At 45.4% G+C, this 26740-nt stretch overlaps 2 non-coding genes across 2 annotated transcripts; one reads left to right on the top strand and one right to left on the bottom strand.

Annotated features, from left to right (window-relative positions):
* Positions 1 to 10300: 10300 nt before the first annotated feature.
* Positions 10301 to 10373, bottom strand: TRNAV-AAC (transfer RNA valine (anticodon AAC)). The gene has a single exon. It is a non-coding gene; the product is annotated as a tRNA-Val (tRNA).
* Positions 10374 to 21046: 10673 nt separating this feature from the next.
* TRNAH-GUG (transfer RNA histidin (anticodon GUG)) lies at positions 21047 to 21118 on the top strand. Its single transcript has one exon. It is a non-coding gene; the product is annotated as a tRNA-His (tRNA).
* Positions 21119 to 26740: the final 5622 nt, after the last annotated feature.

The following is a 26740-nucleotide window of genomic DNA, read 5'->3' as shown; positions in this document are numbered from 1 at the left end:
CTATCTGTGCTCGGGTGCACAAATTCTGGGTTGTAAAAATAGTTCTGTCCTTATGTGGCCTTAGACAAATAAAGAAAATTTCTTGTGCCTCCCTTCTTTCTGCTTTAAAATGGGAGGAATGAAAGCATTTGTTGTCAGATGTGCCTGGGTTTAGAAACTACTGGATGAATCATGTTATCAGCTGTGAAATCATGAATATTGTTGTCACTATTCTCAGAATCTTTTGACAAACTCTCAGTTCAGTTCAGTTCAGTGGCTCAGTCCTGTCCGACTCTTTGCGACCCCATGAATCCCAGCTCGCCAGGCCTCCCTGTCCATCACCAACTCCCAGAGTTCACTCAGACTCACGTCCATCGAGTCAGTGATGCCATCCAGCCATCTCATCCTCTGTCGTCCCCTTCTCCTCCTGCCCCCAATCCCTCTCAGCATCAGAGTCTTTTCCAATGAGTCAACTCTTCGCATGAGGTGGCCAAAGTACTGGAGTTTCAGCTTTAGCATCATTCCTTCCAAAGAAATCCCAGGGCTGATCTCCTTCAGAATGGACTGGTTGGATCTCCTTGCAGTCCAAGGGACTCTCAATCTAACACCACACTTCAAAAGCATCAATTCTTCAGCGCTCGGCCTTCTTCACAGTCCAACTCTCACATCCATACATGACCACAGGAAAAACCATAGCCTTGACTAGACGAACCTTTCTTGGCAAAGTAATGTCTCTGCTTTTGAATATGCTATCTAGGTTGGTCATAACTTTCCTTCCAAGGAGTAAGCGTCTTTTAATTTCATGGCTGCAGTCACCATCTGCCATGATTTTGGAGCCCCCCAAAATAAAGTCTGTCACTGTTTCCACTGTTTCCCCATCTATTTCCCATGAAGTGATGGGACCGGATGCCATGATCTTCATTTTCTGAATGTTGAGCTTTAAGCCAACTTTTTCACTCTCCTCTTTCACTTTCATCAAGAGGCTTTTTAGTTCCTCTTCACTTTCTGCCATAAGGGTGGTGTCATCTGCATATCTGAGGTTATTGATATTTCTCCCTGCAATCTTGATTCCAGCTTGTGTTTCTTCCAGTCCAGCGTTTCTCATGATGTACTCTGCATATAAGTTAAATAAGCAGGGTGACAATATACAGCCTTGACAAACTCCTTTTCCTATTTGAAACCAGTCTGTTGTTCCATGTCCAGTTCTAACTGTTGCTTCCTGACCTGCATACAAATTTCTCAAGAGGCAGGTCAGGTGGTCGGGTATTCCCATCTCTTTCAGAATTTTCCACAGTTGATTGTGATGCACACAGTCAAAGGCTTTGGCATAGTCAATAAAGCAGAAATAGATGTTTTTCTGGCACTCTCTTGCTTTTTCCATGATCCAGCGGATGTTGGCAATTTGATCTCTGGTTCCTCTGCCTTTTCTAAAACCAGCTTGAACATTAGGAAGTTCACGGTTCACATATTGCTGAAGGCTGGCTTGGAGAATTCTACCCTTATTTATTTCACCTTGAATTAACTTGATACTTCCAGAAATTTCTGTAAACGGAATCAAGACAAAGGCTCCTGTGATTGCTCTTGCAGTTTGCTCCCTGAGTGTTCTTGAAGTTTGCTCCAATGTAGCTGGACCACCCTTCACTGCCAGTTCTCTGCTCGCAGATCAGGACCGATGTGCAGGCTGGAGGAAATGGGAAGAACACACATCTCCACCCATCCCAGTTCTAACCTCACCTGATTCTGTCCTTGCCCCTTGTGAGAGCCCTGTTCTCCAGGTTTCCTGGCCATTCTGTGATCTCTCAACATACTTTCTATGGATTTCTTTTCTTCCTTTATGAGTCAGAGTCCATTTCAGGTCCTTGAATTCATAAACCTTGGCTTTGTGTTGTTCGTTACTACTCAACAGCTTGATTTTCCAAAAAGAAGATTCATATTCTCACCCTGGAGCTGTGAACTTCCTCCTCATAACAAGAGCCTCCCCTTTGCCTCCTTCCTCCTTGAGTCAACCTCTCTCCAGTCTCTGGAAACAAATATGTCTCAAGGCAACAGTAGCCATCTTTCTGACTCTTTTGACAGGCCAAAAACCAGTGCTATTTTTTCTGTTATGTGTATTTGCTTAGGGAAGAAACACTTTTACGATACAATGAAGTAAAGATTATTAGTCTGAGCCCTGATAGGATTTATACCTATTATACATGCAAATATTTAATGTAGTGGTATTTTGGGTACATAAGTACCGTCTGTACTGTAAGACAACTTGGATGTGCATCCTCTATGATTCAACAATCAGTGCTCTTGGGTACCTTGATATTTGTACGCCTTTTTTAAAACTGCAATTTCTAGATTTGGTATGTTAAGAAATGGAAAAGAAACTGACTTGATCGACCTGACCAAAGAGTCTGTGACTGCCTAAGTGTCAGAGCTGTGCCTCATGTCCTCCTCAACATGTGGTTGATTTTGAGTCACTCCAGGTGAGTTTGGGTCTTCCCTAGTGGCTCAGCAGGTAAGGAATCTGCCTGCAATGCAAGAGACCCAGGGTAAATCCCTGGGTTGGGAAGATCCCCTGGAGAAGGGAATGGCCACCCACTACAGTATTCTTGCCTGGAGAATTTCTTGGACAGAGGAACCTGGCATGCTCCAGTCCATGGGGTCACAAAGTCAGACTAGACTGAGCGAGGTTCACTTCACTTCTAGGTGAGTATAGCTGGTTTGTCTGAGTGTTTGATGTAAATGGTTATTTTTACTTATATTGCAAATCTAACAAATATACACTTGCTGTGAAAAAACCTCACCCCTCCCAAATCAGAAATATATGAAGAAAAGGAGCATTCTCCTGCCTCCATTCCCACTCCACTGCCGACACACTTTACATGTTACAGATTAGAGGTGGTGGCAGCAGCTTTGGAGGGTAATCTGTACTATGGGAAAACTAAGGGACCCAGGAAATCCCGCCTCCTGCCCAGACAACCATCTGCCCTCTTGAAGCAATGAGAAAAAGTGAAGGCAAGGAGAAGGCAAATAACACTCTTATTTGCAGAAATTTTACCTCAAGATGGGACATTCTGCTTAACCAGAGCAGAATATGTGGTTGATGATGGAGAGCTAGGGGGCTCTTCCCTGGCACAAAACCCAAAGTGGATTTTACCTCATTTTCTGAGGTGAGAGTGAACTGAGCCTATCAGAGGAGAGGAGCAGAAAGAAAGCAAAGGGAAGAGTGTCAACTGTGTTCAAGTCTTGGGAGTAGGAATGGGACATATGGAGGCTGAAGAAGCAGATACCCTTTCCCTGGCAGTGGAGAGAATGTAGATGCCAAAGAGGTTCCATGGTGTAATGGTGAGGACCCTGGATCCAGCGATCCGAGTTCAAATCTCGTGGAACCTTTCTAATTAGAAAAGTTGTCCCTGTGACTAAATGGTGACGTGGAGGGGCTGCGATGTCAATAATAAGCTGGGAATCTCGACAGCTTTAGGTTCTAGGGTTCCAGACCTGAATGAGAAGAACTGTGTTTTATTCAAGTTCTCTATTCTTCCGAATTTTTATTGGCCCTGTCCCAGTTTATTATGATTTTATTCAGAGTTTCTCACTCTTAAGTCTCCATTGGACACGCAAAGCCTCTGTTCGGTCAAGATTCGAACCTTCACTTCTGGAAATCTCGTCCTTTGGTCCCAAGCTCAGATCGAAAGAGGTCGCAGATTTCGACGTCTGAGGAGACCCCAGGTCCCTGACCCAGGGCCGCCCGGCCAGGCTGCTCCGGGGCCGAAGGGAGTCCGGAGCCGAGGGCTGGGTTCCCTTCGTTCTGCCGCGACTCTGCTCCACCGAGAAGACGTCTCACGACGTAAGCAGATGGAAACATTTGTGTCCTCTAGTGCTCGGGAGAAAAGTACGGATGAGGCCCGTGATGGACATGAATAGCTAGTTTTCCTTTCGTGGTGCTGAGAAGCATCTCTCTGATCTTTATAATTTGAAACTTTCAGCGGTTATAAGGATAGGTATGAGGCCGGCGAAAACATCCGAGGAAGGGCCAAGATCAGGAGAGAACAGAGGATGAGCCAGAAGCAGAAAGGGATTGGAAAGGAGAGGAGCGGGCAGGTACTGCGGCGGGCGGTCGCTAGGTTGGGAAGACCACAGCGCCTCACTGCGAGCAGATCCCACCCTTTACTGAGGTGTCCAGGGACCCGATTCACCCCAAATCGCAAAGCTGCTGGCCTGGCATTTGTTCTGACAAAGTTCCCTTTGCGGGTTCCGTGTGGAGTGGTGAGGTGGGTTATGTAGATCTGCAGGTGGCCGCTGCCTTGGAGATGAATGGCGGGCGGGGAACTACACAGACACTCCACTTTCAGCTTTGCAGGCCGGTCTGCAGCGTCGGGCTCCGGAAAATCCGAGCGTCAATATTTACTTAGAGATAAGGAGATATACAGCCAAACAGTCAGTGAAAGTGGTTATCCCTGGAAAAAAGGAACGTGGGAAGGGATCAGGAAACTACTGTTTGGGGGCGTGTGTAACATTGTATTACATACACGATATTTTCAAAAGCTCATTGCTTGTATTTTGGATTTAAATTTGTGTGTAGTCATAAGTCTTTAAAAATTCTAGGTCTATTGTCATGTGTAGGGGAGTGTTTTCCACTGTAAAACCATGATTTTTTTAAAAAAAGTTCAGCATTCCGGAAGGAAGGAGTTGGACCATTATTGCTCTTTTGTTGAGCTGATCAGATGAGCTGATAAACTCACAGATCCTCCCAGCCCTGGAGATTACTGCAGGTCAAAGAGGACTGCTTTACTCTTCTCTTGCCACCTGAGAAGCTCGGGGGCAGCAGATTCAAATTGCAGGGAGCTGGAGAGGCACAGGTGCACGGTGCACTTGGATGCACGTGGCGACAAAGGTTCTCAGGCAGCCAGTGCCCTCCTGGCCGCTCTGGTTCTGAACCCCAGGGCAGTAACGTCTGGACAAGATGAGACCAGTAGGAGAAGGGCAGCATCTCCTTTAAGTCCTGTACTTTCAGCATCCAACAGTGGTCTTGAAGACACAGTGAAAGAGTGGGACTAGATTAGGGGAAAAGAAGAAATCCTCAGTGATTTCCTCATCTAAACCACTCCTGAGGATGAAGTGAGTATAGGCAGGGACCAGGCCCTCCTGGCACCGGTGAAGGTGGGTGGAGTTCTCCTCAGCAGCTGGAGCCAAAGTAGACATCCTTGGCTAGGTGGCCAGTGAGTAAGCAGGCCTTCTTCTTCCCCAGCTGGGTAGCACTTGAACTTGCAGCACGGGAATGTGTCCCCCTAGGCTTTTGATGGGTTCCAAAGATACAAGAGATAGGTTTCTTTCTTTTTTTATAAATTTTTTCTCCAGGTTTATTGAGATATAATTGACATATAACACTGTGTGAGTTTAGGGTGTGCAGCACGTTGATTGGATACAGTTATATATGGCAAAATGAGTCCCACCAGAGCATTAACTAGCACCTCCATCCCATCACATAATTCTCATTTCTTTTTTGTGATGAGAATATTTATGATCCAGTCTCTTGCATCTTTCAAATACACAAATAATGAAGTGTTTCGACAAAGTTTACACCCAGGTAACTGACATCTTAAGATGTGATAAGAAATCCCAGGCAGTCTAGTGGTTGGAACTTGGTGCTTTCACAGCTGTGGGCCAGGGTTTGTGGACCTAAGACCCCACAGTCTGTGTTCAGCCACGCATGCTCAGTCATATCCAACTCTGTGGGACGCCATGAAATGGTGGGAGCCCACCAGGCTCCTCTCTTCATGGGATTTTCCAGGTAAGAACACTGCAGTGGCTTGCATTTCCTACTCCAACAACAGATAGGTTCCTTCTTAATGCACTTATTAAGGTCGGTAGTGGCTGGTGGCCAGATGGCACAGCACGCTTTGTTTGCTGATACGGCAGGCAAATTTTTCATTCACATTCCTCCCCTCTCTCTTCTGATCTCATTTGTTTGGCTACACCCACTGGAGTCCATTGGCAAGAAAGACCTGGAAATGCTGGTTGCCAGGGTCAGCCTCAAGCACACAGATCAGGGGTGAAAGGTAGACAGGAAACCAGGAAGGGCAGAGAATATTTAGCCCAAGTGTAATGAGCCCAACATCTGGGGGCCTCCTTTTAGTCCCGGTGCCACTATTTGCTTTCCCTCTGACCTTGGGTCAACTCCAATTTGCTTGGCCAATTTTGCAAGTGTCATATAAAAGAAATAATAAGTACTTCATAAAGCTATTTGTAGATTAAATGAGATAATTAAATAATACAGCTGGTAGAGCATGTGGCTAATATTAAGGATGTTCTTGTAGGAAACAATCGAAGAGAAGCTGGTACTTCAGTCTTTTGTAACATTTGAATACAGTTTTTAAACATTTCAATAAATTTTGTCTTTATGAATTTATTCATAATTTGTGAATGAATTCACATTCACAAAATAAATTTGTGAATTTATAAAAAGTTTTAAATGGAATTTATAAATCACATGCCCACAAAAGGAACTTGCTAATATCAGCTTTGTTCATAATGGTTTCCAATTTGAAAACCATTCAAATGTTCATCACGAAGTGAATAGATATAATGGTGATATATTCACTCAAAGGAATACTACTCTTCAATAAAAGGAAACAAATTCCTGATACATGGCAACAATATGGATTAAAACATCACCCTGAGTGATGAAAAGAGTATATACTCTGTGGATCCACTTATGCAAATTACTAGATGAGGCAACCTAATCCCTAGTGAAAAGAACTAGATCATTGAGTACCTGGGACAGATCGACAGGGCGTGGCAGGGGGATTGTCAGCAAAGGGGCTCAAGAGGATATTTTGGAGTGCTGGAGATGTTCTTGAACATGGTAGTGGTTCCATGGGCATGTTCAGTTGTCAAAAGTCATCAAACTTGAAATGGATAGATTGTATTATATTTAAATTAATTCTTAAGAAATTTGATTTTTAAAAATTACTTTGAGAAGAATCCTTCCAAATTTTAATAACTTAATTCAATTATAATCATTATTATTAGCATTAGAGGGTTCTTTTAGAAATGTATATCTCTTAAGGTAAACAATTTGATTGAAAGCTCAACAGTTTCTTCATTTTTGTATTTTTTTCATTAAATTTATGCACTATTAAATTGAAATACTTGAAAATAGGAATAGAACCTATAAGAGCTCAATCATATAAAAGCATATTTATATATATTCTTCTCTCTGTTGATATACCTAAATGACTCCAGCAGCATTTACCTACATTAACAGAAGTTACTTTTGAATTTAAGATGTTTCAAAATGTTACATATTTGTATTTTGTGCATTATTTGAAATTTGAAAAATAAACCTACATACTTTAGGGGCTTCCCAGGTGATACTGATGGTAAAGAACCCACCTGCCAATGCAAGAGACACAAGAGATGTGGGGTCTATCCCTGGTTCAGGAAGATTCCCTGGAGGAGGGCATAGCTACCCACTCCATATTCTGGCCTGGAATCCTCTCACGGTCAGAGGAGCCGGGCAGGCTACAGTCACTGGGGTCCAAAAGACTCAGACAGGACTGAAATGACTTAGCATGAACCCATGCACCTTTTGCTACAACTTAGGATAATTTAAAAACAGATTTGAAGGAAAACATGCAAAGATGATAACAGTAGTCCCTTCCAGGAGGTGGGACTATGGATGACTGCTTATTTCCTTCTTTAGATATATTTAACATTTGTAATTAAAAAAATGAATGACCTGGAAGTGAAAGAACAGAAGAGCTGTGGAAGAGGTATTAGAAAGGTGAGAGGAAAGGATAAAAGGGAGGAAAAATCTAGTCCTTGCAGAAGGTGTGTTTAAGTTGGGGATTCAAGGGGAGCAGCTCTTGGAATAAGAAAGGTGTTTGGGAGGCAAGTGGTTCATGAGAATATTGCAGACAATTTTATTCATATTATGTGAATCCTGCTTGGTGTTTTGTGAAAGAAATATACAGTCTTAAATTTCTTGCCAAACATTTTTACCATTTGTGTTCCTCTTTGATGGGCACCATATCCTGTGGAGCCAGGCAGGCTTCCAGTTCAAAATGCTGGTTTCAGATTCCCACTCACTGATTGAGTGACTAGACAAGTTACTTAACCTTCCATATCTGAGGTTTCTTATGTGTGAAATGAGGATGATGATATGATAGAAGCCTGTTGAAAGGATAAAGTGAGAACACCCATGTAAAATTTGTAGACAGTGCCTCAGCACATGGCACTTTGCATGTCATCACTGAGTCTAAGGTGTTGCATTTTGGCACTGCACTGCATAAAGTCTGGGTGTGGCTTTAAGTTCCTGATGCCTTACAGTGGCAGTGGTAGCCTCCTGGGCTGGTGGGATCTGCCAGTTTACTAGTTCATCTGATCAGCTCGTCAAAAGAACAGTAGTCCAATTCCTTGCTTCAAATATCCCCCAATAAAAAAAATTAAGGTTTTAAGTGGAAAACCTTCTTATACATGACACAAGACCCAGAATTTTAGATAAGATATATATTTATTTATGACTATGTAAAAATTTAAAGTTAAAATATAAGCAATGCTCCTTACTATGTATATATGTTTGTATACACACACACACACACACACACACACACATGCGAATGATTCCTAGTTACATATACCCCAAAGAGTACTCCACTGGCCCCAGTCAGGTTCCCACTCCCACTCCCCCACCAACATAACCACTTTCACTGACTGCTTGGCTATTGATCTCCTTATCTCTAAATAAATACTGCTATCGGCACTCAGATTTTCCAGTTTCCCACCCAGACCCTGAAGACCAGCCTGCAAATGGAAAAGTGAATTTCTGTGTTTCCTTGCCCACCAGTCATCCCCAAGGTAGCCCATAGGTCTTGCATTCACCTGCAAACCCACACTGCCCACCTTGCCCTTCCTCATGGAACCGGCAAAGGAAAATGCCAGAACAAATGCCAGGCCAGCAGCTTTGCAATTTGGGGTGAACCGGATTCCTGGACACCTCAGTAAAGGGTGGGCACGGCTCCTGAATGAGGCGCTGTGATGCCCCAACCCAGCGACGGCTCCCACCGCGGTACCAGCCCTCTCCTCTCCCTTCCAGTCCCTTTCTCTCTTCTGGCTCATTCTCTGTTCTCTCCTGGTCTTGTCCTTCCTCGGATGTTTTCGTCGGCCTCACACCTTTCTTTTCTCTAAGTCCAAAGACAGGTAAAGCCTTTAACTGTGTGGATCACGACAAACTGGTCTCTTGCCAGCTGCAGCCACACGGACCACACGCACTAAACCGCTGCCCAGAAGCACAAATAGTCGGAGGAAGGGATAGCAAACACCAAGAGCCAGCAGCTTCCTTCGGGGGCCCCTCGGCTCAGGCTCCGGCGTCTCTTGGGCGCAATGCGCGGCGGGGGCGCTCAGGTGACTTTCTGCCCTAGGAACATCTCGGCTTCCCGACGGGAACGAACAGGCTGCGTGGACTCCATCTCTCCCGCTGTCTGGAGAAACGCCGTGCTAGGAACACACTATTAGGCGGAAACTGCATGCTGCGAAACACAGGTGGCTCTGCCTAGGTCCCTAAGTATGCTTGCTTTCGGTGGGAGGGAGGAATAAACTTGTCTCAGGTCTCTGTGGCACAATCGGTTAGCGCTCTGGGCTGTTAACCGAAAGGCTGGTGGTTCGAGCCCACCCAGGGAGTTGTTTCACTCTTTTAAAATGTAAATGATGTACGATTGCTTCTAGTCTGGGCATCCTCTCCCAAGCTCCACTACTACCCTACTCCACTGTGTCTTGTATACACACACACGGAAGGACGTACGACCAGATAGTACCTGATCCTCAGAGAGGATCTCTGCAGGAAAACAGGTTGACTGGGAATCCTAGAATTCATGAAAGAGTAGGCTCATCATCATCATCCTGTAATCTCCTTTTACCAATGAAGTTTCTTCCACTGTTAGTAGTGGTCTCTATTTAACTTTTTCCATATATTTTCCGAATAATTTTGTTCTTTTCTTTTCCTCCGTTTTTCATTCATTGAATCATAGAAAAAGCAAGAGAATTCCAGAAAGACATCTATTTCTGCCTCATTGACTCCGCTAAAGCCTTTGTTTGGATCACAACAAATTGTGGAAAATTCTTCAAGAGATGGGAATACCAGACCACCTTACCTGTCTCCTGAAAAACCTGTATGCAGGTCAAGGAGAGTTCAAACCAGTCAGGAAAGGAAATCAACACTGAATATTCACTGGAAAGACTGACGGTGAAGCTGAAGTTCCAAGCCTCACTCCACGCGGCAGGCCTTCATTTTGTGTTTAAAATATGAATCTAAAAGCTTGCGGGAAAGTTGAGTTGTTTCCGCACGGTTTCGAAACGGGGACCTTTCGCGTGTTAGGCGAACGTGATAACCACTACACTACGGAAACCACACGGCCGCTTTTGTCTAGTGACATATCCAAGAACTGCATGTTTGAACACACCTGACCTTCAAATTTTCAAAGGAAGAGGATTCTGGAAACACAGGCAATCCGTCAAGTAAGGATCTGCAGTTCCTGAAAGGAGCTGATTTAGGGTTCCACGCTTCTCCAGGAGCGAGGTCCCTGTGTGCCAGCTTTGCGCCCAAGCTCAGAGGTCGCCCCCGCTGAGGCCTCAGTTTTCAGGAGCCCTAGCAGCCAGGGCAGTTAGGTGAGTCTGATCCCCAGGCGGCCCGACGTCCTGCAAGGTGGACGCAGCCCTTTCAGGCTGCGAATGCGCGCTTTGCAGTCCCTTTTCATGGCGCCAGCGGGCAGCGAGCTCGATGCTTTAAATTCCACTCGTGAAACGAATGACATGCCCTCTCCTCTGACCTGCCCTCCCCTCTGCTCCGATGCGCCTGACCCGCGCTCTCTCACAGCCCTATCACAGCACTTCTATGGTGCCGTCGGGCACTGGGCGGGCATGGGGGCAGGGGTTTCTCAGGATATAATACAACTGAGATAATGCAAGACTTGCATCACATTTTCACGTTTAGCAGGAAGTGCAGCAAAGGCTGAGGCTCAGGTCATTTGTTGAATTCGTTTGCCGACCTGGCCCCGCATAAAGCCGCGGAGGAGCCAGGCGCAGTCCACGCAGATCTGACGGTCTTCATTCCTTTCTCATCAAACTTGAGATTATTCTTGAAGGACAGCTTTGCTTTACATTTTACAATGTCTGAAAAGTCTTCTGTTTGCCTTTTTTCCAGTTTGAATTTTCCAGTTCAACATTTCATGGAGAGTGAATTTTAACAGAGAGGTAAAGGCGGTTTTCTCAGAAAGCAGGTGTCTTGAAGAGTTTTCTTGTTCACCTCACAGCAGGCAGAATTTCTTTTCGCTGAAAGACTTTAATGCCATGTTGTCTGTGTGTTTGTCTGTCTCTGGTTTCCTTTAGAAATAAAGCTTCTCAAGTTTAGGGATGCATATGCCGTTTTTTTCCAGCAGTGGCTTTTCTCCTTTTCTTAGGGCGGCGGTCACTGCGTTTCTTTCCCGTCTGAGGTTCAGGGGCTCAAACCCCAGGAAGGCGCACCCAGGATGCGCACCGGCCCCCAGGGCCGCGGGGCTCCGGCTGATTCCGCGTGGATTCCGAGTGCGTCTGGAGGTCTGAGTCCCCAAAGAGGCGGACTTGAAAATGGCTTTAGATCAGGACGTTTTGAGAGGGTAACAGGCAGGAAGGCCAGGGGTCTCCATACCGAGGAAATAGCCTGCAAGTGTCAGACATTTTTCTCTCTCGTAAGCGGCAGGAGGAAACAAACTAGCGATATTTTTTCCTTCTCTATACAAATTTAAAAGGAGGTTTCTCTTAAAATACTGTGTTGCCATAATGACACCTGGTTTCACCTGAAGTTAAGCAATGCCTTTTTCTTATGGAAATGTTTGTCTTAAGCTATGCTAATGCACTATGCATTTACCCCCAAACTCGGTCTTCAAGTCGGTTCCGCCTCTTGGCTCAGAACCTATTTGACAAACCAGTATGTTATACTCAGATATTGTTCCCCTAATCTATGTAAATGAAACTATTTGTATGGTGGTCTGCCCTTCTTCAAGATTCAAGTTAATCATTTTATGGCCCAGGATAAACCATTTGGGGCCACGATTATCCCAAAATGCATCTTATGGGTGAGGGGCCTGGTGCCATTCTGAATTTTAAGACATTCCTTTCTTTCATTAACAGACTGCTTGCTAGTGACTATATAACATCCAGCCGAAGCTAGCAGGGGAGTACTCTTCTGCCCCCTTCTGATGCCTATGTGAGAAGCTTTCTCTATCTCCTTTATACTTTAATAAAACTTTATTACACAAAAGCTCTGAGCGGTCAAGCCTCGTCTCTGGCCCCGGATTGAATTCTTCTCCTCCGAGGGCCAAGAATCCCGGTATCTTTGCGTGATTCAACAACAACCTTTCAGTTTCATGAGATTTCCCCTTGCTTTCCTCCCCTACAGGTCCTAGTTTTCACCTCTCACGTCCAGACAGAGGAGCGGGTTCGTCGTCTTTCTGTCGCGACCGGCGTGCTGCCGTCCTGCTTGGACCGGACGAGGGTGCGGTGTCCTCTCTAGGTCAGGGTGGATGCACAGCGGGCGCCCGAGGGACCACAGACACACAGCGCCCTGCAGCACCAGGAGAAGGGGCGGGGATCCAGAGCCGGCGGTTGGAGCGCGCTGAAGGGAGGGAGCCATCCCCTGCCCCCGAAGAAATGCCCAGAAGAGAGACGCAGCCCAAGACAAAGCGCAACACCGGCTGCCTTACACCTCGATCAGAGGTTCAGCCTCATCCTAGGCCGATCAAAGTAAGTGCCGCAGGTCGTGGGGGAAGACCTGCAATCCAGGTGTGGTGAGAGGTCAAGCTCTCTTCCCGAACCCATTTCCTTGTGAAGCAGGGGCCACTTGGTTCTCAACCGGTGAAGAGCGTGTCAATCTACTCCCTGAGGTCTGTCCTGACTCCGGGGCCTCCCCGATAATGGCAGGAGGACCAACTGGATGAAGGCCAGGGAACAGCTGTACCGTCTGGAAGAGGGCTCTCTTGGCTCTTCAGGAACCTGGAATCCCTTCTCTTTAGGATGTAGAGAAGGTATATGTGTGTTAGTCGCTCAGTCCTTTTGGCCATCCCTTGGACAGTAGCATTCCTCTGTCCATGAGCCAGCGAAGCCCAAAACAAACACAATCACAATGCAATGGCCGGGAATCGAACCCGGGTCTCCCACGTGGGAGGCAAGAATTCTACCACCGAACCACCAATGCTGCCATAGCAGGCGTATTTGCAGGGATAGCCTAGATGGAGTTTTATTCAGGTCTTTCTCAAGTGCAGGCCACTCATGCCCTGTGCTTGTAGGACGGTCTAGGCTTTCATCCTCCGCTCTCACCTGCCCTCTGCCCTCTGGCCTCCTGTGGGTTGCTTTGGCGGGCACTCAGGTGTGCTTTGGATCCATCTGAGTGGTGGAACTGCCTGGTGCTCGTGCTCACTGGCCCAGTCTTGTCCAAAACTCTTTGCCATGCCTTGGACTCTAGCCCACCAGGCTCCTCTGTTCATGGGATTGCCACGCCCCTTTGCTAGAAACCCATCGTGGCAGTGCAGCTGCCCCCTTGGCTCCTGCCTGGCTCCCTGTGCCCAGCAGGGGGCATAAAGTGTTCTGTCAGGACACAGAGGTGAAGAATCCTTCCCTGTGGTTGGAAGATGAGAGAACCAGATGGGAAATGCTTCAAAGGGAGGGGAATACTCTCAAAAGCTTCCCAGAACTGCTGTGTGGGTGCTGTCGGTTGGGTGGCTGGCCTATGACAATAATGCTTAGTCTTGTGTTCTGGCTTTGACCCAGTCCCAGGTCCAGTCTGAATTCAAGCACAGAGGCACCCTGTTTTCCCACACATATGTCATTCTGCCTCTCTTCAAAGTGGCATTCTGAACCACCTTTTCTATCTCAGTGAAGAGCAACCATGTAGGTCTTTTCTTTTTTTTTCCCTTTGTTTTGCTGAAATGTCTAGTCAAGGCTATGGTTTTTCCTGTGGTCATGTATGGATGTGAGAGTTGGACTGTGAAGAAGGCTGAGCACCGAAGAATTGATGCTTTTGAACTGTGGTGTTGGAGAAGACTCTTGAGAGTCCCTTGGACTGCAAGGAGATCCAACCAGTCCATTCTGACGGAGATCAGCCCTGGGATTTCTTTGGAGGGTATGATGCTGAAGCTGAAACTCCAGTACTTTGGCCACCTCATGCGAAGAGTTAACTCATTGGAAAAGACTCTGATGCTGGGAGGGATTGGGGGCAGGAGGAGAAGGGGACAACAGAGGATGAGATGGCTGGATGGCATCACTGACTCGATGGACGTGAGTCTGAGTGAACTCCGGGTGTTGGTGAGGGACAGGGAGGCCTGGCATGCTGCGATTCATGGGGTTGCAAAGAGTGGGACACGACTGAGCGACTGAACTGAACTGAACTGAACTCAGGAATATAAAAAAGGTTTAGCTTTAGATAAATTAGTGCTCTCCATGCTACAAACAAGAATAAAATTCAAGTTGATAATAAGGATGAATCTCAAATACTTTTACACTCCTGAAATTCTAATAATTGATTATAATTACATAGAAAATATTTGTCCTGTCATGCTCCCAGAGATGACTCCTGGTATGTACCACACTGCTTTAATAATTTTGGTCTAAAAACTCCTTCATGGTGACTTTCACATTTATTATTATTTATAAAGTTTAAAATTATGTATCCCAGTAAATTAAATATACCATATAATATCTTTTAAATCTGGATTAAGTCTTTTGAGTCTCAAATCATAGTGACTTAATTATTCCCCTTTCAATTTGGGGTCAATGCTTTTAGCTATCATCTAATATGTGCTTCTAAGTAGTATTTATCTGCCACGATTCAGCTCAATTTACGATTTTAAGATCTATCATTAACTTTAAGTTCTTTGACTGATATTAAATTGGTTGGATTAATGTATAATCTTTGCCTGGAGAATTTCTATTTAAGGTAGAAATAACAAAACACTGTTTAAATATAATGCCGCCCACATTTTTATAGATTATATATAGAGGGGCTATAGGTTAACAGCTTAAGAGAATGTGTGGGTACCTTTAGGAGATGTTCCTGAATGTAGCCATAACGTCACTTGAAGAAGAGCACAACACATGGACTCCCTAAGCTGAGAAGTAAGGACCTGTTGTTTACTGGAAGCACTCGTTTATTTTTTTTTTTTCTAATTCCTGATTCTTAGTTACCTGCCTTCTAGACCTCAAGTCACCATTTTTCCATGTGCTATGTAATTCTTTTTTACTCACTGCTGGGGTCCTTAGGCACTGGCAGGCAGATGAACCTGAGAACATGACAGGTTGTTCTCCCGCTGTGATTTTTATTTGTGTGTGTGTGAGAGAGAGAGAGAGAGATTCTTATTTTTGATGCCTCCTGGTGTGAATGCACCAAGGAGTGGGACCTTGACTTTGCTCCTGATACAGCAGTTTTCCTGGAGAAGGGCCTGGTGCCTGGTGAGTGTCTAGTAAGTGCTTGCTGACTGAAGGACTCCTAATGCACATTTGCGGAAAACAGATGAGGAGGACAGAAAGTGGGTAAGATCCACAGAGGCCTAGAGTATGAGGGACAGAGAGAGACAGAAGGGCACAGACTCCAAGAGGGTGAGAGAGGGGCAGAGAGAAATGTCCTAGAACCCAGAGACATCCTCGACTGAGTACAGAAAATTGAAAGAGCTCTTGTTTCCTCCTGAGCTTCAACTGAGGAATCAGTGGAAGGTGAACCAATAACTCTAAGGATCCAGGTGTGCACACGATGTATTATCGGTGCAGGATTCTGTAGCTTGCAACAATGTGTCTCAAATGAGATAATTTTTCCGGATGTAGCCATGTACTGTCAAGATATCATGCGGAGAGAGCCTCGGGCTTGCAAATGTACCCGTATATTGGAGGGAGACCCCACATTAGATTGTGTGCATCCAACCAAAGCAAAAATGCAAATCATAGGGGAAGGGAAGAGGATAAATGTCTGGGACTAGTGGGCTTTTTTTTTTTTTAAACTCCTGTAATCCATAAACTGCTCTGCAAGAGGCTCTCCAGAGTCATTCTGGCTGGTCTTGTCTGGACTCAATGACTTGGTCACCACTGAAAAGAGTTACAATTATTAGAATACTTTCCAATCAGCTTGGAAGTTTAGCTGCTAAATATGTGTAATCTCTGAAATGTACACATTGTCTTTTCATTGTACCTCCCGCTAAGTTGAGTCAGTAGGGCACAAATTCCTTTGTTAGAGTAACAGACAGGGGTATTGACAATTTCTTGTGATGGCAAGACCATGAAGAAAAAGACTCTTTCCTTGAGTCGGCAAAATACATTGGAATATAAATTAGCACATCTATTTAGGGGAAACTAAGAACATAAAGAGATGCCTTCAGTTTCTAGCAAAGGTGCAGCGACAGAAATCAGATTAACCCTCCTTCCTAAAGCTCACTCTCCCCCTTTGTCCCACTCCCAAAGGAACAAAAAGACAAAAACCATGAAATACTAGCTTCTAAGACACTGGAAATCAGGCAGCAAAGGATAGCAAGCCCTGAGAGGTGACAAACAAACAAGATGAGTCTTGCCATGGGCCCAGCTTCCTGCTTTTGGTGAGTTCCCACGCTGGGCACCAAGAGGAGGATTTGAGGTCAATCCACTGGACTCAAGAAGCTGAGTGTTGGTGGAGACCAAGGCAGCTAGAGTTCACAGGACAAAGATCCAATCATTTGCTTTGCAAATGATTCCTATTTGCAAAGCAGAAGTAGAGACACAGAGGCAGAGAACAAAGGTATGGCTATCAAGGGGGAAAGGGGAGTCAGAGGAATTGGGAAGTTAGGATTTACCTATATACGCTATTGATGCTATGTATAGAGTAAATAACAAATGGGAACCTACTCTATGGCATAGGGAAATACCGGATGCTCTGTGGTTACCTAAATGAGAAGGAAATCCAAAAAAGAGGGGAAATATGTATATGTATAGCTGATTCACTTTGCTATTATCACAACATCGTAAATCAGCTATACTTCAATAAAAGTTAATAATAAAAGAAAGAAACATGAAGAAAGGTCCAGTGATGAGAGAGAGTGGGAGAGAGAGAGAATGCTGGGATATGAAAGGGTCTCCCTCAAGTACTCAGCAGAGTAATGATGGGGTATCGTTATGAAGAAAGTGCCTGAGGCCAAGGAAAGAATGTTTTAAAAAGATCCTGGTGCAATGCCTGGTGCTCACACAGGACAAGCAATTGTATTCAATCCCCCCAGACAGAATGGACTCCTCCTAACTCCTGGGCCATTGGGAAGAACATTCAGAAAACTCTTGTTACAGTATTGGGAATAAGCAGCTCTAGACTGACCTACCTAAAAAAATCACGAAAGGAAGATCCAAAGGGATCAAACCATTTACAAGTCACTCAAATGTACCCCAGATAAAGCTCAAGACGATTTGTAGGAATACCAAAACAGCCAGTGCCCCAAATGGGAAACTCTGACAGTGCTTGGCCTCCAATCAAAGGATGCCAGTCATGCAAAGAGGCAGGAAAATGACAGGTAAGGAGGAGACAAATGAATGAATGAATCAGTCAGTGAAATTGAGCCAGAAGGGACACAATGTAAAAATCTGCAGAGAAGACTTTAACAGTTATCATGACGGTATACATATGTCCAAAATGTTAATTAGAAACACAGAACATACAAAAATGGCAAAAAATATCAAACTTTAGAGCTGAAAACTATAACTTCCAATGCAATAAATTCACCAGATTGAAGAGCAGATTAGACATGGCAGAAAACAACATAAACAAGATTATGGAGCACAAAGCAATGAAAAGCTGTTCACAGTATCCAAATGGAAACTCACTGTCCAAATAAAAGGCTTTTAATGAACATAGTGTCATTGAAGAGTCGTTGTTTTTCAGTTGCTAACCTGTGTTTGGCTCTTTGTGACTCCACTGACCGCAGCACTACAGGCCTCCCTGTCCCTCAATATCTCTCAGAGTTTGCCCGAGTTCGTGTTCGTTGAATCGGTGATGCCGTCCAACCATCTCATCCTCTGTTGCCCTTTTCTCCTTCTGCCTTCAAACTTTCCCAGCATCAGGGACTTCTCCAAGGAGTCTGCTCTTCTCATCAGGTGGCCAAAGTATTGGAGTTTCAGCATCATCCTTCCAATGAGTATTCAGGGTTGATTTCCTTTAGGATTGACTGGTTTGATCTCCTCGGCATCCAAGGGACTTTCAAGAGTCTTCTCTAGCACCACAGTTCCAAAGCATCAGTTCTTCAACATTCTGCCTTCTTCATCGTCCAACTCTCACATTGGTACATGACGACAAGAAAGATCACAGCTTTGACTATATGGACCTTTGTGGGCAAAGTGATGTCTTTGCTTTTTAATACACTGTCTAGGTTTGTCATCGCTTTCCTTCCAAGAAGCCAGTGTCTTCTAATTTCATGGCTGCAGTCACCATCCGCAGTGGTTGTAGAGCCCAAGAACAGAAAATTTGTCACTGCTTCCACATTTTCCCCTTCTATTTGCCATGAAGTGATGGGGCTGGATGCCATGATCTTAGTTTTTTTAATATTGAGTTATGAGCTGGCTTTTTCACTCTCCTCTTTCACTCTCATCAAGAGGCTCTTTAGTTCCTCTTTGCTTTCAGCCACTAGGGTGGTGTCATCTGCATACCTGAGGTTGCTGATATTTTTCCAGCAATCTTGATTCCAGCTTGTAACTCATCCAGCCTGGCATTTCCCCTGATGTGTTCTGCATTCAAGTTAAATAAACAGGGAGACAGTAAACAGCCTAGTTGTACTCCTTTCTCAATTTTGAACCAGTCAGTTGATCCGTATAAGGTTCTAACTGTTGCTTCTTGACCCGCATACAGGCTTCTGAGGAGACAGGGAAGATGGTCTGGTATTCCCATCTCTTTTAGAGTGTTCCACAGTTTGTTATGATCCACACAGTCAAAGGCTTTAGTGTAGCACAAGAAACAGAAGTAAATGTTTTTTTCTGGAATTCCCTTGCTTTGTCTATGATCCAGCAAATGTTTGCAATTCGATCTCTGCTTCCTCTGACTTTTCTAAACCCGGCTTGTACATCTGGAATTTCTTGATTCAAGTGGAATGCTGAAGCCTACCTAGCTTGAAGGGTTTTGAGCATAACCTTACTAGCATGGGAAGTGAGCACAATTCTCCAGTACTTTGAACGTTCTTTAGCACTGCCCATTGAATGCTAGCACATCACTGAAAGACCTGATACATGGGTGACTGATGCTCCTGAAAATACCCAGGGACGAGAAACAGGTTTTGGAGGAACAATGTCAGATAATTTCAATCATAGTAAAGATTATAAACCCACCGATCCAAGGAGCCAAATGAACAAAATGAATGAGCACAACAGCACGGAAAAAACACATCTAGTCTCATCGTAATTAAGGTGCTCAAAGCCATTGAAAAAGCATATAGTCCCCGAGGGACCAGAGGAGAAAGACCGGATACATGTAGAAACAAAAGTGCACATGTCGGATTTTATCAGAAGCCTAGAAGTGAGGGACTTCCCGGGTGGTCCAGTGGTTAAGACTTTGCCTTCTTGGTGTGAGTTGGATGCCTGGTTGGAGAGCTAAGACCCAACAGGCCTCATGGCAAAAAAAAAAAAAAAAAAAAAAAACACACACACACACACACACACATGAAACAGAAGCCATATTGTAACAAATTTAATAAAGACTAAAAAGAGAGAGAGAGAGGAGAGAGATGCATGGAAGTTATAATACAGTGGAGCAGCCTCTTCAAAGGACAGAAGCCAAAAACGTCAAGGTGGAATTCTACCACTGCTGCTGCTGCTGCTAAGTCGCTTCAGTAGTGTCCGACTCTGTGCGACCCCATAGACGGAAGCCCACCAGGCTCCCCCGTCCCTGGGATGCTCCAGGCAAGAACACTGGAGTGGGTTGCCGTTTCCTCTACCCACCTTTAAAGTCCTTCAATATGAAGGTGAATAATGACCATTACAGACATACAAAGGCTGAAAGACTTCATCAGCAGCAGACCCACTATACAAGGAATGCTAAAGGAATCCTCTAGGAAGAACACCACCAGATGGAAATCTGGATGTACGCACAGGGAGGAAGGAAAAGAGAAATGGTATCTGTATGGGGAAAATAAAAGATTTTAAATATAAATCCCTATAGAAATACGTAACTGATTAAAACACAGAACAGTGGATTTGTTACATACTCAGTAAAGGAGAAAGGTAAAGAAATACGGTTACTGGTTTCACTGCTTCAGGAAATTCTGGACTCCCAGAGACCTGGCAAACCTCCTGTGCACCATGACGCCGGACAGGAGGGAAGCAGTAGAGGAGCCCTTTTGCCTTTCCCAGAAAGGTTGCGCCTCGTAGAAAGACCCACACAGCTTTTGAGTGCTTCAAGGAAGGCGTTCCTAAGGTGTGTTTAGAACAACCAACCTTTCCGTGAACAGCCCAAGGCACTAATAGGTGGCGCCACAGAGACACGCTCGAGTAAGGTGCTTCTCATCCCCATGGATGCGTAATTACCCGCTTCCACGACCGGTGGAGCCACACCCATTTCCGAGGGCAGAAACGCGCCGGAGACGCCCCGGGCCGGAGCCGAGGGGGCCGGAGGGAGGTTGGACGCCGGGTGGGCTCCGTACTGGTTCTTTCGGTTCTTTGCTCCGCCTTCACCCGGCCGTCTGCACCGCTGGTGTTGCCCTCCCTCGGCTCGACCGCGGTCGGTGGGGCGGGAGCCGGAACCAGCTAACCGGGAAGGTGGATCCAAAGGGACGACTGCGAAGAGCTGGAAAAGAAGCCGGCGAGGTGGGGACGAGGACCGCCAGACTTCCCAGAAGGAACGTGCCGCATCTGGGGAGATGAGAATTGGTGTTTGGTTTGATTGTGTTTCCTTTTGTCACAATGTATCAGAATTGAGAGACAGAGCGGGGAAACCGACGAGCGAGCATGAAAGAGAGAAAACGAATAGCTGCAGTTCCCAAGAATAAAGCAGCGCAACGATCGAAATCATTTCACGTCAAAGGACAGACAGTAAAGACCGTTCTCATCGCCTGGTATGTGGCGCGCCGTGATCGTATAGTGGTTAGTACTCTGCGTTGTGGCCGCAGCAACCTCGGTTCGAATCCGAGTCACGGCACGGCCTCCGTGTTTCACGTGGCGTCTGACTTCTTTTTCTTCAACACGGTAATGGTCTGCACTGGGTTCTGCAACATGTGACCGCCCATTCTATCCGAGATAAAAATTATTAAGGTGTATTCACAGAACAAGATGCACAAATCATGAATGAACAGCTATTTGATGTGAAATAATCACCAAAATCAAGAGGTACAAAATTTTTTTATCAGCCAGGTATGGAAGATACACTTTGATACATGGATGAAGCCCTCTGGCACGTTCCCCAGGTAATGCCTATCCGTCCCCTGCTACTTTAAACTATTGAGTTTGTCCTTTCCTCAGTTCACCTGAAGGAATATAGACATTTTACTATATAGGGATTATCAAGCAGAAATTCTGAAGTCGATTTCACCCTAGTAGGGAAATCACAGAGGTCAGAACGCCGGGAAGGCAACGGACAAGACGTTCCATTGGAGAAAGCACCTTCAAGATCACGGAATCTCTGCTGCCAGCTAACTATAAGCATGGACCCGTCGGGCCACCATCTTGCACTCAGGGTCGCCCTCCTCCCCTCCCCCTCCCTTACCAAATCACTCCCTGCAAAGTAATTCTAGCAAAGATCTCCCAATCCTCCCGCCCCTCCCCACACAGGCAGAGCACCCACTCTCACCCACCGGACTCACCGCCTTTCATCAGCTCTTCCAGAACCACATACGCGCACAGCCACTGTTGCTGCCTCATCTACCGCTGCCTCTGCAGGCTTGGTCCACACCCCTGGCCCCCGCCCACCAGCCCCGCTCCCTCGCTCACCTCTTGCCCTACAGTGGACATAACATTTGTCCTAACAGGTCTTCTGAGCGAGCTTCCAAGGGAAAAGGGAAACCGTGCCCACTGCCTGGTAGAGACCACGAGGATTCCAAACAACAGCAGCTGGAGAGGCAGGGCATTTCCCTGGATCACCATCGTATTGATATTCTGACGTTGATTTTTACATGAACCACCTGCCTATGCTGCTGATAACAGTTTTCCCTTGATGGTAGTGAGATGAATTGGCCATTCAAAGTACTCAGGGAAATGAATGTGAATGAATAGGTTGAAAGAGAATATTTTAAAAACACATTCTGCACTTGCTCAACTGAAAGTGGGTGGAGATGGTAAAAGCCTGGGAGGCTGGGCATGTCCACTATTGCTGGGCCAGTCACTGGAGCTAAACCTGTCGACACTGGGAATACCCTGAGCCTGGGCCTCTGTCTCTGAGAGACACTTAGGAAAATCCATCTACACCTCAGCGACCGACCACAGCACCTGGTTCCCTTTTCCTGTGAAGCCTAAGCCGGGGATCACAAAGGTAATATTTTAATGACCAGAAGCTATAAGAAAATACTCTTGACATATTTACTCATTCGGGAAATAAACGTCACACTGATAAGGAGATAACATTACACAGCCTCCAGCATGACTGCTTTTTAAAAAATTCATACACTAAATGCCGACAAATGTGGAGCAATTGCACCTGTAGCAGTCAGTTCAAAATCATTCTAGAAGACTGTTGGCAGTTTCTAATAAAGTTAATCTTGTACCTACTTCATGGCCCAGCAATTGTACTACTTCTATGAATGCACAATATGCAAAAAATTGGTATGGGATATTCATCAAGAACACCAGTTGACACCAAAAAATCCCGACAAAATTACTCCAATAATACCAAAAGTAGTGAAATGTGCATAACACTATGAATATGTTTAATGAACAAAATGTTGCATGAAAGCAAAGTCAGTTACCAAAAATGTAGCTTCCTTCATTTGAATTTCAAGAGCAGGCAACAGTACACTCTTGCAGTAGATCTCAGAATGGTAATAAAATAAGCGATCTAGTGTAGGAATTGCCTAGAAAGTGGCTCAAGTGGCATTTCAAGGGTGGGGGAGATTTTCTACACCTTGATCTGGGTGCTGATTACGTTTGCAAAAATTCAACAAACTGTGCCTATAGTTCAATGATTTACTGTTTCTGTAAAAATCAGTGGATGGTGGATGGAAAGGAGCTGGTCTAGACCATGATGACTAGTTTGCATTTTAGTGTAAACCTCTTCAGTACGCCTTCTCCTTTAGTGTAAGAAAAACCTCACTGATATTAGACATATCTTTACCAGAAAACAACAACAACAATGACCATGTTATCTTGTTAGTGTAACTATAGGCAAGGCTCCTTGAAGGGCAATATTTAAACTTTGGGGATGTGTTCTGTTCAACAGGGAGACAAGCAGTTGTTCTAGGTTTTGCTTTGACTGGCAGGTTTGTGCGCTGTGGGATTTACTAGTCTTCTTGCTGCATTTTGCTTCCAGGCCAGTGGCAAATTCTGCTCTCCCACCACTGCTAGGGGGCATAGCTGGTGCTGGAATTAAAAGTAAATGGATAGACTATTACTCAACCAAAAAAAAAAAAAAAAAAAAAGAATGAAGTAATGCCAATTACAGCAACATGCATGGACCAAGAGATTGTCATCCTAGTGAAGTAAGCCTGGCAGAGAAAGACAAATATATGACATTGCTTATATGAGAAATCTAAAACACTAAAACTGATACAAAGGAACATATTTACAAAACAGAAATAAACCCACAGACATAGAAAATAACATTATGGTTACTAAAGGGGAAAGGGGGAGGGGTAAATTAGAAGTTTGGGATTAACATATACACACTACTACTATGCAGAAAACAGATAACCAACAAGCACCTCGGGTATAGCCAGGGACCTATACTCAATATTTTGTAATAATCTGTAAGGAAAAATAATCTGAACCAAAACTAGATGTATATGTGTGCGTATCTGAATCACTTTGTTGTACACCTGAAACAAACACAACATTGAAAATCAACTATAAGTCAAAGTAAAAAAAAGAAAAAAGGCAAATGGCCAGACAGGCTATAGACACTACCTTGCCTTAGCCTGGATGTGAATCGCGCGCACACACACACACACACAGGAGGGCCTATGTCCGGGATCTCGGGGGAAAGCAGGTCACCGGGAATCCTGGAATTCACCAAACAGTAGGCTCATCATCTACCCTATAAACTCATTTTACTAATGAAGTTTCTTCCACTGTTTGTAGTCGTCTCTATTTAACCTTTCCCATATACTTTTCCAATTAATTTGGTTCTATTCTTTTCCTCCATTTTCCATCCACTGGATCATAGAAGAAGCCAGAGAATTCCAGAAAGACATCTGTTTCTGATTCATGAACTACTCTAAAGCCTTTAACTGTGTGGGTCACAACAAACTATTGTAAATTCTTCAAGAGATGGGAAAAACAGACCACCTTACCTGCTTCCTGAAAAACCTGTATGCAGGTCAAGGAGAGATGAAACCAGTCAGTCCTAAAGGAAATGAACCCTGAATATTCCTTGGGAGGACTGATGGTGAAGCTGAAGCACCAAGTCTCACTCCCTGCGCTGGGCCTCCATTTTTGTTTAAAATATGAATCTAAAGGTTTGTGGGAAAGTGACATTATTTCCACCCAGCTTTGAAACAGGGACCGGAGAAGGCAATGGCACCCCACTCCAGTACTCTTGCCTGGAAAATCCCTTGGATGGAGGGGCCTGGTAGGCTGCAGTCCATGGGGTCGCTGAGGGTCTGACACGACTGAGCGACTTTACTTTCACTTTTCACTTTCATGCATTGGAGAAGGAAATGGCAACTCACTCCAGTGTTCTTGCCTGGAGAATCCCAGGGACGGTGGAGCCTGGTGGGCTGCCATCTATGGGGTCGCACAGAGTCAGACACGACTGAAGTGACTTAGCATAGCATAGCATTGAACCGGGGACCTTTCGAGTGTTAGGCAAACGTGATAACCACTACACTACAGAAACCACATGGCTACTAGTGCCTAGTGATGTGCCCAAGAAAGGCATGTTTGGACACAGCTGGCCTTCAGATTTTCAAAGGAAGAAGCCTCTGGAAGCCCAAGTGGTCACTCAAGTAAGGATCTGGGGTTCCTGAAAGGCCCTGACTTAGGGTTCCTCACCTCTCCCAGAGCGAGGTCCCTGTGGGCCCCCAGGCAGTTAGACCCCAAGATCCCCCAGAATCTGCTCCCCACTCCTCCAACTCTTCTCTCAGGCCAAAATTTCAGGCTCCTCTGTGAACTGCAGCTGGTCAGTTACTCCTTCCTTTAGCGAGGTCCAGAGGCTTTCAGGACCTTGATAGTTGAAAAGCAAACATCAGAGTGGTGCAAATCTTTGTGATTTGTCTTCCAAAAAAAAAAAAAGGAGTTGGAATGGAGGCCCCCAGGTGAGACCTGGGATCCCAAGTATCTCTAAGGACCACAGATGTGGGAAAGGGGACAGCGTCAATGGATTATGCTTTCTGGGAAGGCCCCAGGGTTCCGAAAGAAACTCTGGGTCTTTCCCCTTCCACCCCTGTGGCAAGGGTGTTTTCCCACCTTACCTGATGCTCTGTTGGCTCAGACCGAACACACTTCTCTTTGACACCAGTCTTTCAGAGCACACTTCCAACTTGTCAGAAAATCCTATTTTTCTTTGGTTAGTTACGCATTTTGAGGCACATAATGTTTTTCTTGGTCTGATTTCCTCCCTCAACTTTCCTCATAAAGGCCGGGAGATGGATTCAACTCGAGAGTCTCCCTCCTTTGAAACTTTAGGGTTTGTGTCGTTTAACCCCGAGTGTGTGGGGCTGGGCCGAGGTCAAGAACTCTTTTGGCCAGGTCGGTCAAGATTGGCCTCTCCGCGGCCTGTCCTCCAGGGTCGGGGGCAGGGCTGGGCCACCTCAGCATGGCCCCTGTCGCGGGGTCTAGAGCCCCACGCAGGCGTGGCGCTGCGGGAGAAGCTTCAGCCGGGCAGTGTGCATTCAGTACGCTGGAGCCGGCGAGGCACAGGTGAGCGGTGCACCTGGGTGCACGCGGCGACTTTTGGTTCTCAGAGAGCCGGTGACCTCCCGGCCCCCTGGTTTGTGATCCCGTGGGCAGTAACCTCCGGGCCAGAAGAGACCAGTAGTAGAAGGGCAGCCTTTCCTTCAAGCCCTGTCCACTCAGCATCCACAATGGTCTTGAAGAGACACAGTGAGAAGTGGTAATAAATTAGGGGAAAAGAAGAAATCCTTGGTGATTTCCTCATCGAAACACCTCATGAGGATGAAGTGGGAGCCTGCAGGCGCTGGTGAAGGCCAGTCTAGTTCCCACCAGTTGCTGGAGCCAAAGCAGACAACCCTGGGCAGGTGACCAGTGAGTAAGCAGTCCTTCTTCCTCCCCAGCTGCATTGCACTTGGACTTGCAGCACTAGAACGTATCCCCTTGGCTTTTGATGGATTCTAAAGAAGTAACACAGGTTTCTTTCTTTTTTTTCATAAATTTTTTTTCTCTAAATTTTTGAGACATAATTGACATAACACTTGTGAGTTGAGCATGTTGATTAGATACAGTTATATATGGCAAAATGATTCTCACCAGAGCATTAACTAGCACCTCCATCCCATCACATAATTCTCACTTCTTTTTTGTGATGAGAGCATTTATGATCCAGTCTCTTGCAGTTTTCAAGTATACATACAATGAAGTGCTTCAACGAAGTTTACACCCAGGTAACTGACATCTTAAGATGTGATAAGAAATCCCTGGAAGTCTAATGGTTAGAACT

This window comes from Bubalus kerabau, chromosome 6 (assembly GCF_029407905.1).
Source record: "Bubalus kerabau isolate K-KA32 ecotype Philippines breed swamp buffalo chromosome 6, PCC_UOA_SB_1v2, whole genome shotgun sequence".
In the NCBI taxonomy this organism is placed as follows: domain Eukaryota; kingdom Metazoa; phylum Chordata; class Mammalia; order Artiodactyla; family Bovidae; genus Bubalus; species Bubalus kerabau.
Note: the sequence above shows the minus strand (reverse complement) of the source record. Positions and strands in the feature narration are given on the sequence as shown.